The sequence below is a fragment of the Pinus tabuliformis genome, chromosome 9 (genome assembly GCF_031772625.1).
Source record: "Pinus tabuliformis cultivar Carrire ecotype Pingquan chromosome 9, CPIR1, whole genome shotgun sequence".
Classification (NCBI taxonomy): Eukaryota; Viridiplantae; Streptophyta; class Pinopsida; order Pinales; family Pinaceae; genus Pinus; species Pinus tabuliformis.
The window spans coordinates 1,068,099,474-1,068,119,385 of NC_142307.1; the positions used below are offsets into that span (position 1 = coordinate 1,068,099,474).

General features: G+C 37.9%; 1 pseudogene; it reads left to right on the forward strand.

Moving 5' to 3' along the window:
- LOC149152440 (tyrosyl-DNA phosphodiesterase 1-like) overlaps positions 1-10,577 on the forward strand; it is a 28,002-nt pseudogene extending 17,425 nt beyond the window's left edge.
- The last annotated feature ends 9,335 nt before the right edge of the window (positions 10,578-19,912 follow it).

Consider the following 19,912-nt stretch of genomic DNA (forward strand, 5'->3'; position numbering starts at 1 on the left):
AATCGACATTTAATCCTTGTGCGAAAATAGCACAGATAGAGGACCTGGCCCAATCGCCGTCTGTTATGTCGACACTTGAGGTACCGCAAAATTGCTTCTCCCAAGAACACGTTTTATTATCAGCAATAGGTGGAATTGACCCAATGGATTCCAATCTTGTCGCCTTTGATCATAAAGGATATGGCCCTCAGTTACCAGCTCAACTAGCTTTCCTTATTCAAGTGAAAGCCCTCAACAAAACTGTTCATCGAACAATTATTGATGAGGGGGCATCTACATGTCTTATGTCGATGAGTTGCTGGAAAGATTTAGGCTCACCACCCTTGTCGAAATCATCAACGACGTTAAAAGCATTTGATGGACGATCATACACTCCATACGGGATTTTAAGTAACTTACAAGTTGAACTGGGGGGCAAAACAGTAGGAATTGATGTCGAAGTAATTGATGGAAACCTCAATTACAACATCCTACTGGGAAGGCCCTGGATCTATGCCATGGCCGCGGTTGTGTCAACCTACTTCAGGAAGATGGAATTTCCCTTCCAAGGAGGAATTACAATCGTCGACCAACAAACTTTTCTCCCCAACAGTTCACAAGTTACGGGAAGCATTCCAAAGATCCATGTAAGCAATTATTCGCTCCAAAATATCGGAGTAGGTCTCCTAAAAGACCCTGCCTTAATGGGTACTTTTACCCTACCGCCTCCGAGTAATCTGGCGGAAATGGCCACAGTGGAATACGAAACCTTCTATATCTAATGGATTTGGACTTCGAGGATAGTTCCTATCTGTGTCAACCTCATTAAAAAATGAAACAAATCCCCTTTCTCAAAGGTAAACCTTCATTCCAACCACCGAGTTGAATGCAATGAAGCTTGGGGGCATGCACCTCGATTTGCGTTATTATGCTGGGGGCATGCAAACTTATCACCGAGCAGTTTTAGCACATAGTTCATGCTCGTTAAAAAATAAACATGAGATTGAGCAGTGTTTTGGCGCATTCAAGCTCTTTAAAAAATGAACCCAGTACTGGTAAATAACCATTTGAGACCGTAAATTCATCAGCCATAAAAGCCTTGGTCGTATGTGCACCTACCACCTTCACTTTTCATTTGGCCGATCGTTCACCCCCATATGATTGTTTACCTATTTTGAGGAACAGCTGCGAAGAGTGATTTCACCTAGCCATCCTTGTGACACTGTCGTGATTGGAAAATTCCAACCTGTACCTGGAATCTGCTGCTATCCTTGTTTATCACTCGTTCCTCAAAAGACGAGTCTTCTTTAAGCTCTTTTCATTTGACTCGTAAAATATGAAAAGTTTGCCGAGTTTTGGCCTTCCAGCTCGTTAAAAGGACCGGAAGAGCTATCCCTCCTCTAGATTTTAATCTTTTTGGACCTGAGGGATTATTGCACAAAAAGGTCGAGCACTTGTTTTATTCGGCTCGTTAAAGTTATCGAAAACTCATCCCTTCTGTATTGTTTTATACTTTTTCGGACTTAAGGGATTAGATGACGAAAAAGGAATTTTGGAGTTAACTTTCTGTACCTTTTCAGACTCTCTAAAAATGAAAAGGACCGAGTTTTCCTTGTCGTTAGACTCGTTAAAATGATTAAATAGCGACAAACTTGTCTTTAGACAAGAACGAGTTTCCCTATCACTAGGCTCGTTAAAACATAGCGATGGGCTTGCCCGAAGGGCAGGTTATAGAACAAGCATATGTTATCCTCCTCAAGCTTGACAAAAATAAAGAGGTACTGGTCAGAAATGACTGGGGAAAAATTGGGAGAACCTCAAAGCTTTAATGGTAGCAAGTCGCTCTTGAACATGACACTTTTCCTCCGTATCACATCGGGTTGGGTTGTTTCATTCACCGGTCTGATCACCATGGTCTTCGCCAAACCATCCACATTTGGGGTAATGCTACCGATCCATCGCATCAGTGTCGTTATATGTTCAAGAGATGTTGTTCAGAAAGAGTCAACTGTGTCCCATCCACTGCCATACATTATCCTTCATCCACCCATGATCGCCACCCTGAATCATATTTCACAGATTGTTTTCACCTCCACTAAAATCATTAGCTCCGTTCCGTGTCACTGATGTGGGATTCATTAAGGCCCTCCTTTGACGGATCGCTTCTTGTCGACCTCAGCTCATTATCCAAGAAGTTGATCTAGGAACAACCCCTTCAGTACTTTGAAGCTTGCATGCCTCAATGGAAAGTTTCTCACTTCCGGCGACAGGTATACATCAATGACCTTCGACCAGAAGATTTTGCGTGGTGTTCGACGCCAAGTCCTTTATTCACACCACGTGAATTGTACTGCAGTACCTTGAGGGTCATTATCATTATCGGTGATTCCTCTCGCGCTTGTTAACGGTTTACATCATTGACCGGTAATCAAGCGATGTCTTTCCATGTTCGATTTCAGCGCAATTCTCACATGGATCGACTTGTACTTAGAGTGAAGATCGAACGAGTTTGAAGACCCCGGATCTAGTTTCATCCATCCGGGCTGCGATATATATTCAGGAAATATAAAGACATTTGATATGTACATCATTGCAGCAGATGATCATCCTACTCAAAGGATGATAATTTCAGCAGAGAATTATCAGTCTACCATCAGACGATCGTCTGTTATATGTACCAAAATGAATTTATAAAGCTGAGCATGAAAATGCCCGCCTCAGCTAGATCATGAAAGCAGAATGAAAAATAATGTATTGTATTGTATTTTATTACAGGTCACCTCTCAGCGATTGAATGAACTTCGGATCCTCCTGATAAAGCATTTCACCCGATAAACGACCTCATACTTTAGGGGGCAACTGTTATAGAAATTTTTGTGCCTTACAGCATGAAGCATGAAATGTCAATAATCTAAGGGATCCAAAGTCCCTAAACATGTTGTTCCTACCCCTAGAGGAACAAGGTCAGCAAACCACAACACTAAATATCAGTTCTCCACCTGAAAACACTAAAAAACAAGCTAATTCTGGATCATGTCAACTGCTCCACTGAGCATCTGCGCTGAATGTCAACTACTCCACTGTGTACCTGCACTGAATGTCAACTGCAAAGAAGGCTACCTGCGCTGGGTGAGTTTGGCCAAGTGGCACAATCATTCCTCAAGGTGTCAATGCCCAGGAAGTTTCCAAAATGACACTTGGATCAAGGAATTCGCCTAGTGATGAGTAAGAGGATCTAGATCTCCAAGTGGAAGAAAGAACCTCCAAGTGGACTCAAGAACTGAAGAATAACTGAAGTGGGAGAGGACACTAGTCAGCTCCATGCCAAGCTCAAGCTGACTCATCCTTTCTCCAAAACACCTATATATAGAGCTCTCTCATGAGGTCTAAAGAGGCTGGAATCTTATGAATGTAAGGAAGTGTTGTTGGTTTGAGTATAGAACTATTGGGTGATTTGCTTGAAGGAGGTGAAGAGGAGATTTCTTTCTGCTGGGAGGTGATGCTGGATTGGGCCTTTTATGGTTGTATCACTTCCTGAACTTTACTTCTTCCATTAATAAAGCATTTGAGGTTCTTCTATATGCATGTGTCTCAATGGCGTATTGATACTTGTATATTTGATTTATTCTAATCCTTGAATCAATTATGAATGTATGCTTCTTGTAGTTTCCCTCTCTTGCCATTTTGCAGGATCTTGGTGTAGCTGGGCCAGTGAAAGAGCAAGGAGCTGGGGGCAAGCAGCAAAGAGAGAAGATTGGATCAATCATTAGCGGAAGACAACGGTTAGTGGATCTCTTTCTCCCCTCTCTTACATCTCATAAAGAAGTAATCTCGAATAGCTTTGCTTTGATTGTTGCTGAGGTACTATCACCCTTAGAGTGGGATAGGGTCATTCCGTATTGGATACTTTTCCCGACAACAACAAGGCCGAATCATGTGGATGGAGCCAGGCACTTCCTGGGTGACTTTGACAGAATAAATTTGTGACTGGAACAAGCTTGAAGTTTGTTTATTAGTTGTTTAAAGTATAGTTAGTTTAAGTTCAGATTATGTAATAATTTTGGGCCCATTATTCTTCTTGATTTGAATGTAACTCACTTACAGGACATAGTAAATATATCTTCAGTATAGAAGAATGTAAAGGGGAAAAAGTTCAAATGAAAAATCGTAGCTTTTGGAGATATTACATAAGTAATTTCAAGTAATTGACATTGGTTTTATGTGAATTAGATTAGATTAGGGAAAATTAATAACCTAAATAGGGCCCATATCTTTCATTCTAATTAAATAAAGAATGTTGAGAACATGCAGAGAGGAAAGGCGTTTTATTTGTATGTCGATAGCATTGAATGCTAGTGTGAATCTTAGTTCACACTGTGTTTGTAAGAGTGTGGCATCAACATGTTTATCGTTATTGGAATTTATCTTCAAACATCATTTGTAAGAACTGTCCTTAACTTAAGAAAAATAATAGAGTAATGGAAGCACATATTTTGTTATACAACCTTTATTGTAACAACCACTCTAATTTTTATCGTAGGAGGTTCTTGGATTTCCAAACCTGAGCTCTGAACATAAAATATAACATAAGGAGCACAACATCTAACATAATATGAAACACGTAGGTGCACAAACAAAAACCAAAAGGTTTAACTTCAAAAAATTTTGTCGATCTAAACAATAGATTGACTAAGCAGACTAAAGCAATGTTATACTTAACCAAACAATCTTGTGGTTTTAAGTTTATTTCATAGCTTCATTAGTTTAGCGCCATTATTGAGTTGGAGTTTTAGTGCCTTTGAAAGATAATGAAGAAGAAGACTCTTCAAGCCATCCTTTAAATTTTTTTCAAGGTTCAAATATAGTTGGGCACAATGACCTATCAAACACCAATAAACAAGTGAGCTGTAGGCATATCCATTTGAATGGTTTAGCTGATGGCTCTGCTGAAATTTTTGTGGAAGGTCAGAATCAAGGAAAATTTTAAGAACCACCCTAAACTTATATGTATAATAAATAGGTGAATCCCCATCATACATAGGAAAAATGGAAGGCGATTTTATCAATAATATAATATGTATATATAATTTTTTTGGAGAATCTCTCACTGGATTATATTATCTTGTAAAGTCATGGCGAATCTATCACTGAATTATAAAATCTTGTAATATCTTGGAAAATATTTCATTGAATAATAAAAAGTGAAGTCTTGGAGAAATGTTTTGTTAAAGTATGAAACCATATATGATAATAGGAAAACATATTCATTAAATTGTAATATACTAACATACATGTTTGGAAAAAAGAAACATAATTTTCTCTTCCTACAAACAATGTTGCAAGTTTCAGTGGCCATGTTTGTCAAGGTTCTCACTGTACACTCTTTCATATCCTTCTATTAGTTTTTTTAATATTCCACAACAAAGTTCTTGTAGGTGTTGATCTTGACCACAAGTTCTGTCAAGGTAGGAGAGATTAATCTTTTATCTACCACTTTTGTCAAGCTACCACTTTTGTCAAGCTATCAAATTTATAAATTTCTTATTCCATAGAGTCCAACTACAAGATAAAAAAAAAAAACATATTTTGTACCACTTTTGTCAAGCTATCAAATTTCTTTCTTATTCTATAGACTCCAATTGTGAGATAAAAAAAACACATTTTGTTTACCTCAACACGCCAACAAGTAGCAAGCCCCAACTATATAATATAAGAAAGTAGTAGGTATCCCAAAGGCCTGAAGGGGATCTAATGGAAAGAAGTGACCATTTTCAGAAGCCTTCCAATCAATATATTAATATATATATGTATAGATTTATTATTATTTTAATTGGAAATATTCAATTAAATAATAAAATTTAATTACGTCTCTCCCAATCTAAATTGCTTACTAGTATAATTCACTACCTTCATATGTCTTGCATTTTTAACAACATTGTAACATGTGGATTAATTTCCTTTTTGGTGCACAATCTCCACCTTTTACAAGCCACCATTGTGCCTCTCTTATGGAACACATCACTCCAAAGATATGATTTGGTTGTAATCAAGAGGATTTCGAGTTGTTGTGCACACAAAAAATTTAATTTATGTTGACTAGAATAGAAAGACACAGGGTCTGTGGATGCAAGACTTCCTTGTAAAAGAGAAAAGGTATTGGGAAAACATCACCATTTGAGGATGATATGGTTGAATATCTCGAGGCTTTGGAGTGGCTTGGATGCCATGTTACATTGCCAAAAATCGGTGATGTTAAGATCAATGAAACACACTTTAGGAGGTTCGACTATATCAGTGCATAGGAGAAAAAGATATTGGGAAAACATCACCATTTTAGGATGATCTGGTTGAATATCTCGAGGCTTTGGAGTGGCCTGGATGCCATGTTACATTGCCAAAAATCGGTGATGTTAAGATCAATGCAACATACTTTAGGAGGTTTGACTATAGTAGTGCATCGGTCCATTTGGTGGAATCTATGCCTGGCTATCATAAAGGTGCCAAGATTAAAATGTGGGGGCATATGAAGCTTCGAACAATTTTGCATGAGCAATGATTTGGAAACAAATTCCGAGGTTCTCTGCTTGTCTACCAGTTTTCGTCTCTTGGATATTTGGATGAGAGATGGATGATGGAGTTGGCTTCATCAATGAGCTCAAGATCTACTTGGGATAAACAATCTTTAGGTCCTGGAAGTGCGCAAATAATTTGGCCTATGGTTGAAGATGTTTGATTCTCAATTGAGGGTTATATTGCTGGTAATGAAATTCCTAGTCCACAAAATAATGTGGAAAAGGAATTTTTGAAGAAATACTGGGCACGATGTCAAGAAAATCACACAGGCCGATGTCGTACAATGCCTCATATAAAAACATATGCACGCTACAATGGCCATGAGCTTGCATGGTTTCTTCTCACGTATTCAAATTTCAGCAAAGTTTCTTGGGGTGTACTTCAGAAAACAGTTCTCAACTCATGATCCATTCTTATGAGCTAGGTCTTTGTGTCATAGGTTGTAGCAGCAGTTGTTGCCTTACATTAATGATTCCAACTGGAGGAAAGAATAAATGGACTGAGAAACTTCAGAAGGCTTTCAAAATATCAGCTATTAGCTGAGCATGAAGATGTCATGAGGAAGGAAACACAGGGGCAGAAGGGCGTTCCGATTATAAACCCATACTTGAGCAGGATGGCCTTATATGGCATCGTTCTTCCTATTAGGTAGGTCTTGGTGGGTATATTTGTATGGCTTAATGAGGTCTCAGGTTTAAGTCCGGGCAGTGCCATTTCTGTTCAAGTCCAGGTGGCGCAATTTATTTTATCCTCCGTGTTTGAAAATCTATCCAATTGAGGGCACCCAATGGAGCACCCAGCGAAAGCAAGGTGAAATCTGAAGCAATTCGCTCTGAATCCTCTGTTGGTAACGCTGAGTTGCCGTCAGCCTCGGGATTTGTTCACCAGGACCGGATGTCGGACTCAGGGTCCTGGAATGCAGTAAATATGTTTCCTGCTGGAGGGAGCTATGAGTATGGTGAAGAGAGCAACAAGTCGTCTACAGGTGCCAACTTTCCGAAAAGTATGCCTAAAAATATAGTCAGGGAAGGGCTTCTGAATGAAGTTGAGTATAAATTTGTTAAGGGTAGGGAGGAAATAAAATTTCCCACGATGCATGAATGTGGATTTCCAACCATAATTTTTGATGGCAGCAAGCCAGATTTGAGGGGGTTTGGGCACAGGGATGAAAGAAAATCTGTGGGATTGACTAAAATGTTAAGGGCAGAGAAGAACAAGGAGAATAATGCCGAATCTGAAGATCCAGTTCATGAACCCGAGGATAGCAGCACCAACACAGGGGGATTAGTGCATGAGCTTGAAGGAATTATTGGAAATCACTTTGGATATGGGCACGTTGCTGGTATCAGAGCCCAAAATGTATATATTAATGTAAAAAAAGGATTAATTCATTATGATTATGTCGGCTAGTTTGGTCCCAAATTTTGAATTCGAAATTGCAATATATATATATAATTTTTTTTTTCCTAGTAGGTAGGCTTCAAGGTCCAAATTTTGAACCTAAGCTCTAATACCACGTGTGAGGCTCCTTCCTATAGTCCTCTAACTAAAACTAAATTTCTCTAATTTTAAACACAATAAGCTGGGAAATAACTTATTTATCTCTAAACATTTATTTGATGATAATATACCGTTAAAATTTATTTACCACAAATTAAATAAGTAAGAATTTCATTGCAACCATTTACATAAGTAATCAATAAACGTAGGAATACCTATCCCAATAGCTGAGTTGAGATGCTCCTGAGCTCTTGACTCTGTAGGGATGCTTCTCTTGACTACCCAACTGGATTTTCCTCCCAACCAACTAGGAAGTATTTCCTAACCCAGGGAACCTCCACAATTTCCCTAGCCCTACGAGCCAAGTCTAACCAGATGTAGTGTGTCCAAGTTTAACCAACACTCTCCAGATTCAATTTTTATTTGCCTCCTCTTTCTCCACATCCCTCCTCCAAAACAAAATCATCCAAAATTGAACCAAACCAAAACCAAGACCAAGGATCCCCCCTCTCCTCTCATCATCCTTCCCCTTTTATGCCTCTTCCTCCCATCCACCTCAACCACCTATCATTAATGTCATGACTATGCCCTCATCCTTTCATTTAGTATCCTTGACTTTTCTTACCATGTCTTCTCCCAAGTAGATTTGAGAAGACATTTTGGGTATAAGATATGGATATTTAATTTGGAAATTAATTGGAGAAGACCATATCTTCTCCCAAGTATATTTTGAGAAGACATTTTGGGGATAAGATATGGATATTTAATTTGGAAATTAATTGGAGAAGACCATATCTTCTTCCAAGTAGATTTTGAGATGACACCTTGGGATATGGATACTTAAATTAGAGAAAATGGAAGGAGATCATATCCTATCCAAAATTAAATTTGAGAAGACAAGTTGGGAATTGAATAATAACAATAATAAATTTTATATCAGTAAATAAAAATTACAATTTCACAAATGTAAGTATATACCAATATTTCTTGATAATTATAAGTCAATATTTTCAGGTAAATAAAGTTTGCATGATAAGATTAAGTAGGGCATTACACATTTGGCTATCATACTACCTCGTTTCGAAGGTCTTGAAGAGGAGTCCATTAAGAACTAAATTATTAGTTTGGCACTTTTCTGGTCTCTCTGTTTTCCCTAAAAACTTCTTTTAGTCACTCAAAATGACTCTTGAAGTTTAGGACTCGAAAAACTGCCAAAAATTGTAAGTTGTGATACAATTAATTAAACTGAAAAGAAACAATGGTGGGGGTCCAAGTGGAATAGGTGGGTGGCTACCAATATCCACCTGTATCAGTCCTCCCCCTTTAGGGGGCAATGGACCCCATTGAGTTGGGTGCCTCCATGAGAATGGAAAAATTCTACTGAACTTGGTCCCCAGTGAACCACTTGCCTTGGTGCTGGAGTTGGCCAACTTTGAGAACCATATACAATTGGATATTCTGTTGGTGAGTGTTCTTATTCTACGTGTCCATGATTTGATTAGTTGTGTCCTATTCCATGCATTTTGGGTTTAAATTTGTTAGTGTGAGGTATTATGCAATGTTTGATGTGTCTAGTAATGGTAGAAAGTATGGCTGAAGGCAGTCCACAATGAACACTAGGTGCAACTCAAGGAATGGGGGAATTATGAGCTCAAAGAAATTGTCTCCCAGAACCTTAGTGATGGTTTAAGGCCTATATCTGAGTGGGCGAAGCTTTCCATCGACCCCAACGAGACACTCCTTCTACAAATGTAACCAAACTTTGTCACCCACCTAGAACCTATGTGGTACCCGATGCTGATCATGACACTGCTTGTACTTAGCATTGGTTCTGTCCAATATGTCATGGACCTACTGGAGGATGTGTTGAATGTGCTCAATGAATCTAGCAGCCCTATCATCTTCGACCTGGAAATGAGCTGAATCTACCTGAGTAAATATAAATGGTATGTCCACATCAATGAGACATAGTGGCTAGAATCCCAATCCCACTTGAAAGGGGCTATGGCCAGTTGAGCTATGAAGAGATTTATTGTAACTGTGTTGGACATAGGGAAGGATTTAATCCCATGTGTGTGGATGCTTCGAGTTGTAAAAGCACACATGTGCAAGATCACCCTATTGATGACCTTTGTTTAGCCATCAGTTTGTGGGTGGAAGGTCATGGACTTAGTGAGCTTGGTATCCAACATCGATAAGAGGCTTGACCAAAATGTACTTAGGAACCTGCTGTCTTGATCTGAGATAATGGATTGTGGGATCCCAAAGTGTACCCACACTCGTTCAAATAAGAGCTTAGCAGTGGCTTCTGCTATGATACTTTTCTTACATACCAAGTGAATGGTCATGTTAGAGAATTTTTCGATGACCTCAAAGACCCAATTGTTCCCATGCTTAGTAGTAGGAAGAGGAGTATATAGGCCTTGCTTCTTGATGGTTGGTTTGGCAATGACACGAGTAGTGCAGGATCTGTTGTACTTCCCAACATCCTGTCGAAGGTTCAACCAATAAAAATACTTCTGTAGCACTGCCACTATTTTCTCTACTCCGAAATGTATAATGACCTAAATGTAGTGCGCCTCCCAGATCATCTTGGCATGCTCGCTTGAAGGAACAAAAAGGTGTCCTAGGTGGTATAACAGTGCACCCTGGAGGTGAAAATAAGGAATTTGCTTTCCTTCAAGGAGCATTTGGTATGTGTTTCCGAATTATAGATGGCTTGCAAAGATGTGGCCACCCCGAAGTTTGATGTCCATAAGAGTCGAGCATAGTGGTCAACACCATGACCTGCAGTCGCCTGAGGTAGTCTGTAACATTATTTTTGCTTCCCTTCTTGTTATTAATATTCAAATGGAACTGTTGCAGGTATATGGACCATTTATGATGGTGATTGTTATGCAACTTTCCTTGTGTCTTTATGAATTGCAAGGGCCGGTGGTTTGTGTGGATGGTCGTTTCCTTCCCCATAATGTAATGCTTCCATTGTTGGGAAACCTACATAATGGAATATATCTCTTTGTCATAGGTGGGATACTTTCAGATTATGTCTGAAAGTGTCCCACTGTGATATGCCACTGGGTGCCTTGCTGAGTAAGAAATGCACCAATAGCATAGTCGGAGGCATCTGTCTCAATCTCAAACAGTTGTTGCAGGTCTAGTAATGTGAGCATTGGTGTAGAGTAGAGACAATGATTCAACTTAAAAGACACCTTATGTTTGGATTCATACCAAAATAATTTTTCTTTCGCTACACCCTTCGTGACTTGACTCAAAGGGCAAGTGATATGAGAGAACTCCAATATGAACCTCCAATAGAAATTGGCAAGACCCAGAAAGCTTTTGAGCTCTGTTAGAGTGGTTGGGGCTAGCTAATACTGAATAACTTGTTTCTTGGTTGGGTCCACATGCACACCCTTCTCATCAATGATGTATCCCAGATATTACATCTGGGTCATACCAAAAGTGCATTTCTCAATATTGTCACACAATTTGTGTTGTCAAAGGGTTTGGAGGACTTGTTGAACATGGTGCAGGCGCTCTTCCCAACTCTAGCTGAAGATCAGGATGTTGGCAAATACACTACCACAAATGAGTTAGTGAAGGTGTTGTAGTATTTTCTTCTCAAAGATGTACGAAAAGAACCCACTTAAGATTGTGGATGACAAACAATCTCAACAATATAAATGGCTGCTAAACATTGTACATCTATATCACTTTTGTAGATCATTTTTCATAGGGAATCACTAGTACAATATGATGTATCATTGGACCATAATGATTCCCTCTTATCGATCCAAGGTGCCACACAAAAATGGAAGCTGGAACCAAGGTACACTACTCTCTAGACTGTTATTCTGGAATAAATGAGCTGACGTCGATAGAAAAGGGCCCGTAATAGATGAGACAATGAGAATACTAAACTAAGGCACGATGGAAAATAGTAATGTGACTTATGGACTGACACTAGGGACAATGGAAAAAGTGGGACTAAAGGACAAATAGATGACTTCCCTTGTTAAAGAATAAAGTGCATGGTTGACCTGACAGTGACTGAGTCAACTCTAGAGGGGATGGGGACAGTATGATTGGAGGCCAAAATGAGCAACATGAGATGAATAATATGAAAATATGGATGGAATATTGTGACATGATATAATGAGACGTGAAACAAACTCCATGAATGCAAGGGTGACTCATCGCGGATGCTCTGAACAAGGGTGACTCGATGATGCTGCCACATAGACTAGGCTTGGTGGGGACCATAAAAACATGAGTAAATGATGGTTACTCATGATGAAAATAGACACATGTAACGAAAAGTATTCAGAGGAGGAGGACCTCAAAGTATAAGTGTCGATTTATGACGAAATTTGATTTTGAGAGGCGACGAAGTGATCCTTCTTGAAAAAATGACTTCTTGGTGAAGTGTCAAATCATCAAAAACTGATGAAGACCCATTATAGTACTTATGGAGAGATTCCCAATGGTGCTGATGGTTCATCAAACTGAGCTATGGTTTGGTCGCAATGGGTGACATAAAAATTGTGGACTTTTTTATGAAAGGACATTTTCCCTCCAAGTTGGATTCATGTGCTAAGTGAGTTGTGGTGAATTTGGAGAGGGGGAAAAGGCCCTAAATCTTGTGGATATCACAGCGGACAAACCGACCATCGGAATCAGGATCTGCGACTTTTAGGTAGGTGGCTTTACTTGTCTAAATATGGCCTTAACGCTTCTTGGAACGATGGTTCCTGGTGAAGAATTAAGGGAAGAGGAAAATGAGAATGAACTACTAGAGGAGGTCTAAAATCATTCTCGCACACTAAGTCAAACATTGATATGGAATTTATCCAAGAAAAATAATTAAAGGTATTACAGACTCATGTGCATGGATGTGCCTATGTTACTTTTGCAACGGATTGATAAGATTGCGAAATACTTAGACATTGAAGAAGTTAGAGAAAACATAACAGGCAAACATGTAAACACAACAAGTTTAATAAGGAGTTCACCCAATGCTCTTGGGCTATTTCTCCTGGTCCAGCCTTTAGTGGTGGCCTCTCTATTATGTTTTTAAAGCAGAGTTTTTACAACAGTGAGCTCAATTTGAGTCTCACACAACAAATATAAATCAGTAGGTTTGGACTTGGATCCCCCAAGTCTCTGGAGTACACAGACTCTCCTTACTGAAACTCGACCTCTCTTGGTCACAATAGTATGAGCCCAATCTGAGACTCATACATGACAGGCCTATGCCGAGGAGTTCGCTTGAACCTCTCAAGCCTTCTCTGGAGTACACAGACTCTCTGACTCTCTCTGGCTCTGTCTGGATCAATGCTGCCCTCAGGTCAGGTCAACTTCTTCTCTCTGTTCTCTGCTCTTAGATTTCTGCGTCTAACTAACTCCTCCTCTAATTTTGTTAGTTCATGGCTTTAAAGCCAGTCTCCTTCTTGACTGTTCGTTTATGCTTCCCAACTTTCTCGTTCTCCTGCCTCCGTCCATTTGAATTCCTCTATTCTGCGTCACCATCATCACTGTGTAACGCCTCACAGGGAGGTGGCCACTTGTTTCATAATGAACTGAGTGTCAGTTCTCTTGGAAACGTTTGAACTGTCGTTATTTCCGTTTAACTCCCAAAATGCCTACGAATATGATTCCTCTGCCAACTCATTGTTTATGCCGGACTTCAAACTTTATATATCTCGGCCTGTTTACCTCATTGAATCCGGTCATCCATCGGATTGCATTTCCGCTGTTGATCTGGAGCTTCCAGATCCTATGGTCTATGTCCATATCGAGCGGGTAAGTAGCTTGACGTTTACCCGTTTGATGTGAGCAGTTTTCTCTCTCTTTCAACGGACACATGGCACCCAGTGTGTGGCATCGGGCTGGACTCAGTTGAAACTACTTACAGCTCGAAGCCCTTCCGATATCCTGTCGGTTTTGGTGTGGGGCCCGCCTCTAACAGAATCGGTGAATTCCGTACGGTTTTTGACTTTTCAGGTCTAGGTTGCTCGGGGCTTTTTCTTCTCTAAGGGGTTTGCCTGGCAGGGAAAATTTTAAGAACCACCCTAAATTTATATGTATAATAAATGGGCTAATCCCCATGATACATAGGAAAAATGGGAGGCGATTTTATCAATAATTTAATATGTATATATAATTTTTTGGCGAATCTTTCACCAGATCATATTATCTTGTACAATGATGGAGAATATTTCACTGAATTATAAAATCTTATAAGATCTTGGCAAATCTTTTATTGAATAATAAAACATTGTGAAGTCTTGGCGAATGTTTTGTTAAAGTATGAAACCATATATGATAATAAGAAAACATATTCATTAAACTGTAATATACTAACATACATGTTTGGAAAAAAGAAACATAATTTTCTCTTCCTACAAACAATGTTCCAAGTTTCAGTGGCTGTGTTTGTCAAGGTTCTTACAATACACTCTTTCATATCCTTCTATTAGTTTTGATAATATTCCACAACAAAATTCTTGTAGGTATTGATATTGACAACGAGTTCTGTCAAGGTAGGAGAGATTAATATTTTCTCTACAATTTTTGTCAAGCTACCACTTTTTTCAAGTTATCAAATTTCTTTCTTATTACATATACTCCAACTACGAGATAAAAAAAACACATCAAGTTTGTTTACCCCAACACGCCAACAAGTAGCAAGCCCCAACTATATTATATAATAAACTATTAGGTATCCTAAAGGCTTGAAGGGGATCTAATTGAAAGAAGTGACCATTGTGAGAATCCTTCCAATCAACATATGAATATATAAATGTAGATTTATTATTATTTTAATTGGAAATATTCAATTAAATAATAAAATTTAATTACCTCTCTCCTAATCTGAATTGCTTATTAGCATAATTCACTACCCTCATAGGTCTCGCATTTTTTAACAACGTTGTAACATGTAGATTAATTTCCTTTTTGGTGAAAAATCTCCACCTTTTAGGAAAATATGGTGCAGTGGCTCCAACCCCTACAGATCATTAGGACAAACTAAGAATAACATAGAAGATGAAAGGTTGTACAAACCAGTTTCTTTTTCAAACAACTAATCCACAACTAATCCAACATCAGTACCTAAATTTTTTCATGAAGATATCATATTGAGAATGTTTGAAAAATGGTGAGAAATATTCTGTGAGGGTGATGTGGAAAGAGTGATAAGGTTTCATCGTTTTTAATTTTTTTTGTTAAATCAGAAAAAGTTAAAAACCAATATTAATGGAGATATTGGTATTTTTTACTAAATTTTGTGAAGTGAATAAATGTAGCTTTAACCATTCACCTTAAGATGTTTTTACAATAAAATTTCCCGAGTCTATTTAATATCTTCATTATCATAAAAACCAACCTATATCCATCTTAACTCCACATCTACCACTCTTAGGGGGATGAAATCTATTTATCCCTTTAAGCACCTGGTAGTCCCAGAATTAAGATGGATATAAGATGATAGAATTTCTCATTTAAATAGTCTATGAATACCATGGTATTACATGGTTCAATACCATGGGTTATCATAAACCTGGAGCTTAAAAATTACTATTAGTAATTTATAAAAATTAATAAAATTAATAATTGATTTTTATTTTATTTTTTATTTTAACCAAGTTAAAATGTTTAACATACATTAAATTACAACATCCATTTTTACTCTTGATCCACCAAGCCCCGAGAGTGATCAAATATTTTTTCACTCTATCCTAGTTTTCATATCATGATATTTGATCCCTCTCGGGGCTTAGTAGATCCAGAGTAAAGATGGATCTATGCTGGTTTAATTCCCCCATTTAAATAGGCTACATTCCACGTGAATACCATGGGTCAATACCATGTACCATTTTTATTTTTGTTAAGGTTAATAATGTTTTTTTGCATGGTATTAATAATAATCGAGTCCATGGTATTTGGCCCATAGTATTTTTCCCATAGGTTTCACCTAAATATAACACATTTTTTGAGTGTTCCTTAAATATAAGGTGACTTATGCAGTAAATATAAAAAAATGTTTTATTTGTTTACCATACCTCTCGTTTATTTATATTTTTATTAATTTACCATACCTCTTTTACAAATATGGTATTTGGCCCATAGGATTCACTTAAATAAAACCTCTTTTTTGAGCCTTCATAAATAGAAAGAGGGTTATGGACTAAATATAAAAAGAGGTTTTATTTATTTACCATACGTCTAGTTTATTTATATTTTTATTTATTTACCATACCTCCACTTTATTTATATTTTTATTTGTTTACACCCTTGCATGTATATAAGGTGACTTATGGAGTAAATATAAAAAATGTTTTATTTATTTACCATACCTCTCATTTATTTATATTTTTATTAATTTACCATACCTCTTTTATAAATATGGTATTTGGCCAATAGGATTCACTTAAACAAAATCTATTCTTGAAAATTAGGGAAATGGAAGGTTGTAACTCCTAATAAGAGCTAAATTTATCTTTTTTACCCTCTCCCTTAAAATAAGGTGGACCATTTGAGGCGATTTTTAAAAATGTACTATGATACAAAATATTTGCACGCTAAAAAATTTAAAACCCCTTAATTTCGCCTAAGGGCGAACATTCGCCCCTAAAATTTTCCATGTTGCCCAGCGATGTCACTAATTGCATATCAGAAATCTCCCCCGTTTCTCAAAAAGACCTCTCGTTTCGTTGTTTAATGACAACACATGTTACCATGGGCCACGATCTGTGCGCTTTACCGAGGATCCTCGTTGCTCCGCGCTGCTCACAAATTACAACTGTTCCAAGGGTATTCCTGATAAGCTCGATCTTTGTAAGTCTTTGAAACTTTGGCATGAATTTTACAGAGTTATGAAAACTTAGAGAGTGTTTTAGGATCCAATTCGGATCACGACCTTCCCACTGAAAAATATTTCGGACCACCAAAAGTTGGTTTTTAAGCATCAATCAAGTGAGGGTATAGATTCCTCGCTTGCCCAATTTCTATCCATTTTGCTCTGCTTGGTTTTGAATTTTTGAGTCCAATTTGAGGTACTCAACATCCCCTCTATGCGTAGCTCTCACCTTCCTGTCCAGAACTATATCTTCTTGCAACTCATTGAGATACCGAGGCAACAGATCATCAATAGAAGGCAATTGACTCTGCTCTTCAGGATCTTCAATTAATGAAGGTTCAAATAATCTCAAGCTATTTGCATTAACAACTGAGTAGATGTGCATGTAAGCTGGTAAATAAAGGTGAAAAGCATTCTCACTAATTTTCTCATGTATCTTGAAAGGTCCATACCTTATTGGCTTCAAATTCTTACCTTCACCTTGCATTCTGTCTTTGATGATATACAGCCAGACTTGATCACCAACTTGGAAACTATGCTCCATCCGATGCTTATCATGCCTTGCCTTGTACTTGGCTTGGCTCTTTTCCAGCTATTCCTATACTTCCTGGTGAATCTCTTGGATTTGTTAAATTAACTTGGTTGCCTTGTCCACATCACTGTTTCCATCAACTGCTATGTCTTTACCAAAGACAAAATCCAAGGGAGACCTTGGTGTGAAACCAAAACAGGTCTCAAAAGGAGATCTTTGTGTAGAAGAATGTTTAGCTCAGTTGTAAGCATGCTGCACATAACATAAATGTTCATACCAAAGCTTGGGATGCTTGCTATAATAGCCTCTAAGCAACTGGATCACTGTCCTGTTGACCACTTCTGTTTGGCCATTTGTTTGTGGATGAAAAGCAATGCTCTTTTTCAGTTTGGTGTCCATCAATTCCCACAAAATCGACCAAAATTTCCTAACAAATCGGGTATCTCGATAAGATATAATGGAAGTGGGTAATCTAAAATGAACCCATACATGCTGAAAGAATAACTATGCAGTTTGTTCAACTGTAATTTGTTTGTTACAAGGTATTAAAATACACATTTTGCTGAACCTATCCACAACAACATATAAATAGTCATGACATTTTCTATATCTAGGCAGTCCTCCAACAAAGTCCATGGAAACACTTTCCCAAGGACGAGAAGGAACTGGTAGTGGAGTGTACAAGCCTAGTTTTCTATTGCTAGGCTTGCTTTTAGCACACATAGTACACCCTCTTGCATATCTAGAAACTGTCTCATTCATTTTTGGCCAATAACAAAATCTTTGTAGCTGTGCAACTGTTTTACTTACACTAAAGTGACCTGATATTAGAGAAGTGTGTGCTTATCGAATTATCTTTACTCTTTCAGTTTGTGGAATGCATAACTTCCCAAAATGATACAAGAGCTGGTCCTTAACATGATAATCCAATTCTTCTACTTGTTTGCCTTGACTTAAAGTTGCATATACATCTTTAAAATCTATATCTTGAGCATACTGTTCAATGTAGATTTCATGCAATACTGAATTATGCTTAAGTATAGTAGATGCATTTATGATTGGTCTAGACAACATGTCTTCAACTTTATTGTGTATGCCCTTTTTATATTTGATGACTAGATGAAACTGTTGTAGAAAACCCATCCACCTATAGTGCCTTGATTGCTGCAATTTAGTTTGTGAGTGAAAATATTGAAGTGGTTGATGATCAGTATGTATAACTGTCTCTTTTCCCATTAGGTAATGTTTCCACTTTTTCACACTCTCTACTAATGCATACAATTCTTTATCATATGTGGGATAGTTAACTACCGCAGAATTAAATGTCTCAAAATGATAACATATGGGTTTACCGTGATGCATCAACACTACTCCCATGGCATAGTCACTGTCATCCGTTTCAATCTCAAATGGTCTTTGAATATCGGGTAGTGCTATTTTTGGTGATGTACTAGTCTTTTCTTTCAAGGTGTTGAAGGCTTTCTGCTGTTTGCCTCCCCACTGAAACACCTTATTCAATCCTGTTAAAGCATGTAAGGGAGCTGCAATTAAGGAAAAGTTAGAAATAAACTTTCTCCAATATTGTGCTGCTCTTAGGAAGTTTCTAACTTATGTAGCAGATTTGGGTTTAGGCCAGTTTACAATCACTACAACCTTGGAGGGATCTATCTTCAATTCACCACCCCCTACAATATGACCCAAATAATTCAAAGATGTTTTTCCAAATTCACATTTTGAGAGTTTAACATAAAGATTTTCTCTTTTCAAAACATCTAGAGTCTTCTTGACATGATTTAATTGTTCTTCCCATGTTTTACTGAATATAAGAATGTCATCTAAATATACAATGAAAAAATCATCAATAAAAGATCTGAGTACATCATTCATTACTCTCATGAAAGTAGCAGGAGCATTAGTTAAGCCAAAAGGCATAACCAACCACTCATACAATCCCTGCTTTGTTTTGAAAGTAGTCTTCTATGCATCTTGCTCTATAACTCTGACACGATGATATCCACTATGCAAGTCCAACTTGGAAAAATAAACAGCTTCTTTCAACTGATCTAATAGATCATCTATGCAAGGAAGGGGATAACAATTTTTGATCGTTATCTTATTCAGTGCTCGGTAATCAATGCACATTCTCCATGAGCCATCTTTCTTTCTCACCAAGACAATTGGAGACCCACATGGTGATGTGCTAGGTCTTATGAACCCTTTCTTGAGTAGTTCCTGTACCTGCTTCTTGATTTCTGCATTCTCTAAAGCGAACAACCTTTATACCTGTGGCTGCAATCGTTGTTTCATCTCTTGAGTCTGACCCCAAATCCTTTTGAATAGTTGCAACAATCTTCTTCTTTTTGCCCTCATATTTTCTTGGGTTTCAGCTCTGGATGTAGAATCTACTAGTGTTCATCATCATGCCCATCCCTCTTACAGTGAGTGCATGAAGATTTGGTCTTTTGTAC